Consider the following 8932-nt stretch of genomic DNA (forward strand, 5'->3'; position numbering starts at 1 on the left):
GGCTTCTCCCGGACCACGGATCCAGAGAAGGAAGAGCGCCTCTCTACCACCAAATCGGGGCAACTTACCGGCTGTCGACATCTCTCCATCCGCACTGCTGATCCAGACTGGGGCCTCTGGGCCTTTGGCTGTGGGGCAGGGGATGGCTGTGGCCTGGCGTCACCAGCTTGCTGTGGGGCTGGGCGGTCAGCCACCCTCACACACACTGCACACGGTGTTAATAGCCTTAGTAATGATGACGATGCACAAGTGTGCTTGCTTGGCCAGCTCCCTGTTTACCTGTGATGGGCATCACCTGGGGAGAGGGCCTGCAAGTGGGCTGGGAGTGGGAGGGGGCCGGCCTTCTGTCCCAGGGCGCTGATGCAGATGGGCCTGCTGGGCCAGGCGGGGCTGGGCAGGCAGACCTGCGCTGGGCTCCATTCATCAGCGCAGCCAGGCCTGGATCGGGCACAGCCCTGCGGAGCTTTGTCACCTCAGGTTCTGTTTCCCGGGAAGCGCCTGTGTGCCTCTCTTCAGGGCACTGCTGGCTGAGGCAGGCCAGCCTGTAGTCCTTTCTTCTCTCCCTGATTCTGGAAGGACCATCTTTATAACTGCAGGGTTATAACCTGTTAGAACCCAGAAGAGAAAACCTGAGGAAAAGGAATTTTCAAATTCTTAATTTTCTCCATTCTAATCCCCATACATTTTCATACTGTAACATTTCTGAAGACAGTCTCTAATAAACTACAGAAATGTCTAGAAGCTTGCCCAAGATCACATGGAGAGCAGGTAGTGAGGCCAGATTTTGAATACTGTTTTTTCTGCCCCAAAGGCCAGTCCTCAACCCAAGACACAATACTTCCTTACTTTTGCTCATTTCCGTTTGTTCCTTGATTGACCCCTGTAGGCCTCTTAGGGGCCAAACACGTGTGACCAGGAGCACCCAGTGCTGTAGGCCTTAATCGCAGGCTCTCCAGAGAGCGGCCAGAAGCTCAGTGTGGTCTCCATGGAAACCTGGGATGCCTCCTCCTACTCCCCACTCCCTTTCTTCTTTGCTCTGGGAGCCACCTGGAGCCAAGTTTCCAATTGTTCCTCTCTGGAGACATTGAGATCCAGGTTTTCTTAAGCAGAGTGAGGCTCCAAGCTCTTGACCTGTAACATCTCTCACCTGGATTCCTGTACCAGCCCCTGCAGGCTGGCCACCACACCCCCTCACCCATCCCCGAGGGGGGTGACCTTTTAAAACCCTTTCTCCTCGCTCGTCTCCCCTGCCCTCCACCGTGGCTTCTGCTCCCATCACTCTACCAGACATACTCTAAGATCAACAATTTATTCAATCCAGTGGACAGTGAGGCCCTCAGACCTCATCCTACCTGACATCTCAGCAGCATTTAACAGCTGACTGCTACCCCTCTTCTCAGAAAATGCTGTCCTGGATTCACAGAAAGATAGACAAGATGAAAAGGCAGAGGGCTACATACCAGATGAAGGAACAAGATAAAACCCCAGAAAAACAACTAAATGAAGTGGAGATAGGCAACCTTCCAGAAAAAGAATTCAGAATAATGATAGTGAAGATGATCCAGGACCTCAGAATAAGAATGGAGGCAAAGATCGAGAATATGCAAGAAATGTTTAACAAAGACCTCAAAGAATTAAAGAACAAACAAACAGAGATGAACAATACAATAACTGAAATGAAAACTACACTAGAAGGAATCAATAGCAGAATAACTGAGGCAGAAGAACGGATAAGTGACCTGGAAGACAGAATGGTGGAATTCACTGCTGCGGAACAGACTAAAGAAAAAAGAATGAAAAGAAATGAAGACAGCCTAAGAGACCTCTGGGACAACATTAAATGCAACAACATTCGCATTATAGGGGTCCCAGAAGGAGAAGAGAGAGAGAAAGGACCCGAGAAAATATTTGAAGAGATTATAATCAAAAACTTCCCTAACATGGGAAAGGAAATAGCCACCCAAGTCCAGGAAGCGCAGCGAGTCCCATACAGGATAAACCCAAGGAGAAACACGCCGAGACACATAGTAATCAAAGTGGCAAAAATTAAAGACAACGAAAAATTATTGAAAGCAGCAAGGGAAAATCGACAAATAACATACAAGGGAACTCCCATAAGGTTAACAGCTGATTTCTCAGCAGAAACTCTACAAGCCAGAAGGGAGTGGCATGATATACTTAAAGTGATGACAGGGAAGAACCTACAACCAAGATTACTCTACCCGGCAAGGATCTCATTTAGATTCGATGGAGAAATCAAAAGCTTTACAGACAAGCAAAAGCTAAGAGAATTCAGCACCACCAAACCAGCTCTACAACAAATGCTAAAGGAACTTCTCTAAGTGGGAAACACAAGAGAAGAAAAGGACCTACAAAAACAAACTCAAAACAATTAAGAAAATGGTCATAGGAACATACATATTGATAATTACCTTAAACGTGAATGGATTAAATGCTCCCAAAAGACACAGGCTTGCTGAATGGATACAAAGACAAGACCCATATATATGCTGTCTACAAGAGACCCACTTCAGACCTAGGGACACATACAGACTGAAAGTGAGGGGATGGAAAAAGATATTCCATGCAAATGGAAATCAAAAGAAAGCTGGAGTAGCTATACTCATATCAGAGAAAATAGACTTTAAAATAAAGAATGTTACAAGAGACAAGGAAGGACACTACATAATGATCAAGGGATCAATCCAAGAAGAAGATATAACAATTATAAATATATATTCACCCAACATAGGAGCACCTCAATACATAAGGCAACTGCTAACAGCTATAAAAGAGGAAATCGACAGTAACACAATAATAGTGGGGGACTTTAACACCTCACTTACACCAATGGACAGATCATCCAAAATGAAAATAAATAAGGAAACAGAAGCTTTAAATGACACAATAGGTCAGATAGATTTAATTGATATTTATAGGACATTCCATCCAAAAACAGCAGATTACACTTTCTTCTCAAGTGCGCACAGAACATTCTCCAGGATAGATCACATCTTGGGTCACAAATCAAGGCTCAGTAAATTTAAGTAAATCGAAATCATATCAAGCATCTTTTCTGACCACAACGCTATGAGATTAGAAATCAATTACAGGGAAAAAAACGTAAAAAACACAAACACATGGAGGCTAAACAATACGTTACTAAATAATGAAGAGATCACTGAAAAAATCAAAGAGGAAATCAAAAAATACCTAGAGACAAATGACAATGAACATACGACGATCCAAAACCTATGGGATGCAGCAAAAGCAGTTCTAAGAGGGAAGTTTATAGCTATACAAGCCTACCTAAAGAAACAAGAAAAATCTCAAGTAAACAATCTAACCTTACACCTAAAGGAACTAGAGAAAGAAGAACAAACAAAACCCAAAGTTAGCAGAAGGAAAGAAATCATAAAGATCAGAGCGGAAATAAATGAAATAGGAACAAAGAAAACAATAGCAAAGATCAATAAAACTAAAAGCTGGTTCTTTGAGAACATAAACAAAATTGATAAGCCATTAGCCAGACTCATCAAGAAAAAGAGGGAGAGGACTCAAATCAATAAAATTAGAAATGAAAAAGGAGAAGTTACAACAGACACCGCAGAAATACAAAACATCCTGAGACTACTACAAGCAACTCTATGCCAATAAAATGGACAACCTGGAAGAAATGGACAAATTCTTAGAAAGGTATAACCTTCCAAGACTGAACCAGGAAGAAACAGAAAATATGAACAGACCAATCACAAGTAATGAAATTGAAACTGTGATTAAAAATCTTCCAACAAACAAAAGTCCAGGACCAGATGGCTTCACAGGTGAATTCTATCAAACATTGAGAGAAGCGCTAACACCCATCCTTCTCAAATTCTTCCAAAAAATTGCAGAGGAAGGAACACTCCCAAACTCATTCTATGAGGCCACCATCACCCTGATACCAAAACCAGACAAAGATACTACAAAAAAAGAAAATTACAGACCAATATCACTGATGAATATAGATGCAAAAATCCTCAACAAAATACCAGCAAACAGAATCCAACAACACATTAAAAGGATCATACACCATGATCAAGTGGGATTTATCCCAGGGATGCAAGGATTCTTCAATATAAGCAAATCAGTCAATGTGATACACCCTATTAACAAATTGAAGAATAAAAACCATATGATCATCTGAATAGATGCAGAAAAAGCTTTTGACAAAATTCAACACCCATTTATGATAAAAACTCTCCAGAAAGTGGGCATAGAGGGAACTTTCCTCAACATAATAAAGGCCATATACGACAAACCCACAGCAAACATCATTCTCAATGGTGAAAAACTGGAAGCATTTCCTCTAAGATCAGGAATGAGATAAGGATGTCCACTCTCACCACTATTATTCAACATCGTTTTGGAAGTCCTGGCCACGGCAATCAGCAAAGAAAAAGAAATAAAAGGAATACAAATTGGAAAAGAAGAAGTAAAACTGTCACTGTTTGCAGATGATATGATACTATACATAGAGAATCCTAAAAATGCCACCAGAAAACTACTAGAGCTAATCAATGAATTTGGTAAAGTTGCAGGATACAAAATTAATGCACAGAAATCTCTTGCATTCCTATACACCAATGATGAAAAATCTGAAAGAGAAATTATGGAAACACTCCCATTTACCATTACAACAAAAAGAATAAAATATCTAGGAATAAACCTACCTAGGGAGACAAAAGACCTGTATGCAGAAAACTATAAGACACTGATGAAAGAAATTAAAGAGGATACCAACAGGTGGAGAGATATACCATGTCCTTGGATTGGAAGAATCAATATTGTGAAAATGACTATACTACCCAAAGCAATCTACAGGTTCAGTGCAATCCCTATCAAATTACCAATGGCATTTTTTACAGAACTAGAACAAATCACCTTAAAATTTGTATGGAGACACAAAAGACCCCGAATAGCCAAAGCAGTCTTGAGGTAAAAAAACGGAGCTGGAGGAATCAGACTCCCTGACTTCAGACTATACTACAAAGCTACAGTAATCAAGACAATATGGTACTGGCACAAAAACAGAAACATAGATCAGTGGAACAGGATAGAAAGCCCAGAGATAAACCCACACACCTATGGTCAACTAATCTATGACAAAGGAGGCAAAGATATACAATGGAGAAAAGAGAGTCTCTTCAATAAGTGGTGCTGGGAAAACTGGACAGCTACATGTAAAAGAATGAAACTAGAACACTCCCTAACACCATATACAAAAATAAACTCAAAATGGATTCGAGACCTAAATGTGAGACCAGACACTATAAAACTCTTAGTGGAAAACATAGGAAGAACACTCTTTGACATCAATCACAGCAAGATCTTTTTTGATCCACCTCCTAGAGTAATGGAAATAAAAACAAAAATAAACAAATGGGACCTAATGAAACTTCAAAGCTTTTGCACAGCAAAGGAAACCATAAACAAGACGAAAAGACAACCCTCAGAATGGGAGAAAATATTTGCAAACGAATCAACGGACAAAGGATTAATCTCCAAAATATATAAACAGCTCATTCAGCTCAATATTAAAGAAACAAACAACCCAATCCAAAAATGGGCAGAAGACAATCTTCTAAATAGACATTTCTCCAAAGAAGCCATACAGATGGCCAAGAAGCACATGAAAAGCTGCTCAACATCACTAATTATTAGAGAAATGCAAATCAAAACTACAATGAGGTATCACCTCACACCAGTTAGAATGGCCATCACCAGAAAATCTACAAACAACAAATGCTGGAGAGGGTGTGGAGAAAAGGGAACCCTCTTGCACTGTTGGTGGGAATGTAAATTGATACAGCCACTATGGAGAACACTATGGAGGGTCCTTAAAAAACTAAAAATAGATTTACCATATGATCCAACAATCCCACTACTGGGCGTATACCCAGAGAAAACCATAATTCAAAAAGACACATGCACCCCGATGTTCATTGCAGCACTATTTACAATAGCCAGGTCATGGAAGCAACCTAAATGCCCATCAACAGACGAATGGATAAAGAAGATGTGGTACATATATACAATGGAATATTACTCAGCCATAAAAAGGAACGAAATTGAGTCATTTGCTGCGACGTGGATAGATCTAGAGACTGTCATACAGAGTGAAGGAAGTCAGAAAGAGAAAAACAAATATCGTATATTAACGCAGGTATGTGGAACCTAGAAAAATGGTACAGATGAGCCGGTTTGCAGGGCAGAAGTTGAGACACAGATGTAGAGAACAGACATATGGACACCAAGGGGGGAAAACTGCGGTGGGGTGGGGATGGTGGTGTGCTGAATTGGGCGATTGGGATTGACGTGTATACACTGATGTGTATAAAATTGATGACTAACAAGAACCTGCAGTATAAAAACAAACAAACAAACAAAACAACTAATACTAAACTTTCATTGGGTTATTTGTATGGAAATATGTTAATATAAATGTTTCAGACATTACATGAAATTTCTAAAAATCTTATATGTTCTGGTATAATGTTATAAGTCATAATTCTAGTTATTACTTTAAAATGTATATCTCAGAAAAAAAAAAAAAAAAAAAGAAAATGCTGTCCTGGGCCTGCATGTCTCCAGTTTCCTGCTTTCTTCTCTCCAGCTCTTCCTTTTCAGCCTCCTTTGCCAGCTCCCCCTCTGCTTCTGGAGCTCCTCAGCACTCTGGCCTGGACCTTCCTCTCTCTCTCTGTCTCCCAAGGTGATCTCACCCCCCAAACCCCCTCCCCCAACGGCTTCATTTAAAATCTATGCATCACTGACTCCTACATTTCCATTTCCAGCCAGCCCTCTCTTTCAACCTTCAAACCCCATAAACTCATTGATTCATTGACTCAGCATCTCCACTTTGATGTTTCATAGGACCTCAAACTCAAGGAGTTAAGAACGGGACGTATGATCTTCCTGCAGTCATTTGCACTCCTACAGGAAATGGCAACAGTGGTTGTAGACAGACCCAAGAATGATTCTTGAACGCTTCATCTCCTCAGCCCCAACAGATCATTCATTGCTGAGTCTCATCAATTCTAGACCCTCAATCACCTCATGAGCCCACTCATCATTCTCTGTCTTCACCGCCCCACCCCGGGCCCATGTCACCATCTCTGCTTCCCTGAATGGCTGCAATAGCTGCTCCATGCCCTCTCTTGCTTGTTCCAATCTTGTTTTTTTTTTTCACACAACAGCCTAAAGGATCTTTTCAAAGTGCAAATCTGATGTCACACCCTCGTATAAAAGCCGTTGACAGCTTCCCACTGCCCTTTGGACAAAGTCTAACCATCTTGGCATGCTTTCTAAGGCCCTGCATGTCCTCCTCCTCCCTCTAGCCTTAAGCCTTCCTCTACCCTTTTGCTCGGACCCCAGGCTTGCTGGGCTCCTTTCACTTCCTTGAATGTGTCATCCTTTTTGCCACCTCAGAGCCTTAACACATGCTGTTCCCTCTGCCTGGAACTCTCAGGCCACACCAATCCCCTTCCCACCTCTTGGCCTCACTAACTCTCCTTCCAGGCTCAGCATAAATATTTCTTCCTAAAATGTTTTCTCTGGCCCAGCAAACGTCAGGCCCTGTCTCATGGTTCCCTGGCCTTGCTTCTCCTCCAATATTCAACACACTTGGAATTGCTTGTTCAAGGTCTATCCTGTCTTTCTGATTGCAAACTCCAGTAGGGCAAGGGCCAAATGGTTCTCTGCTGTGTCCTTAGTACTTAGCACAGGACCTGATGTCAGCAGATGCTCAACAACTGCTACATTGATGAAAATACCCAGCCTGGCTCCAGTCATCCTCCGGAGCCCCTGGTGAACAGAATCCAGTGCTACCTCATGGTAGATTAACTGCTCCTGCCCTCTCTGTAGCTGTGTTACATCACTTACTTAATTTTGTCAGCCATCCAAACATGGGCCTATTGGAATTGCCTGCACAGTCCCTGCAAAGTCCCATTGCAGCTTTGCACACAGGAGGAAACTTTGTCCCAAGAATTGCACTCTTGGGACCAAGAACACTACATAACCACACAAAGGAAGGGAGCCCTGCTTGGTCTCTGTCTGGCCCAGGTGTCCTCCTATGCTTGAGAAATCTCTCAAAATAATCCTCCTAAAAAAACCCCAGGAAAATCTGAAAATTTCCCAGTCTTATAACTAATGGAGAGTGAACCAATCAAGGACTGGCAAATAGATCTGAAGGTCTATCAGAGTCTCCCCTGTTTCCAAAATCCCCCCGAAGAAAATGCTTGCCAATCAGAGACTGCCAGTATTTCCTTTCTTCCCCTATGAAACTTATTCTCCTTTCAGACACCTTTGAACCCCTGCGGAAATGAAAGTGACTGCAGACGGTTCCCTGTGGCTGCAAGTTTATAAAGAAACAGCCTTGACTAATTTTCTCTTGGGTTTTGTTTGATTTTTTTGACTGCAATCTTGGTGCCACGACTCAGATCCAGCCTGACCTGCCTGTCACTGTGGCCTGTGGCTCTTGTCCAGGTGTGGTGCCCTTGAGCCTCACTGCCCGTGGACCATCGTCCAAATCAACAAGTCAGTTTACACGGGACCTCAACTCCGTTCTCCTTGAGGTTCCTTGGCTGTTTTATTCACTTGTCGAATACTGGGTGTTTATATTTGGCTAGGGTTCCCCTTTAGGGCTGCGTCCTTGGTGATTTGCTTCCACCCATCCCTTTGTTCTGTCCTGTGTCCTTGAGTGTTATTTTGTCGTGAGGAGGAGGACCACACAGTGGAACACAGGCATCATTCCTGTAAGCTGGCTGTTTGAACCAGCCTCACAGAACAGGGAGTTGGCAGTTCTCTCCAGATCAGCACCCTCTGAGAGCAAACTTTGCTGTAAGTCACCAATAAAGCCAGAAAAGAATGTCCTCCCATCCTGGCTGTTTGTCCT

The sequence above is a fragment of the Balaenoptera borealis genome (genome assembly GCF_965194805.1).
Source record: "Balaenoptera borealis genome assembly, chromosome: 15".
Lineage (NCBI taxonomy): Eukaryota > Metazoa > Chordata > Mammalia > Artiodactyla > Balaenopteridae > Balaenoptera > Balaenoptera borealis.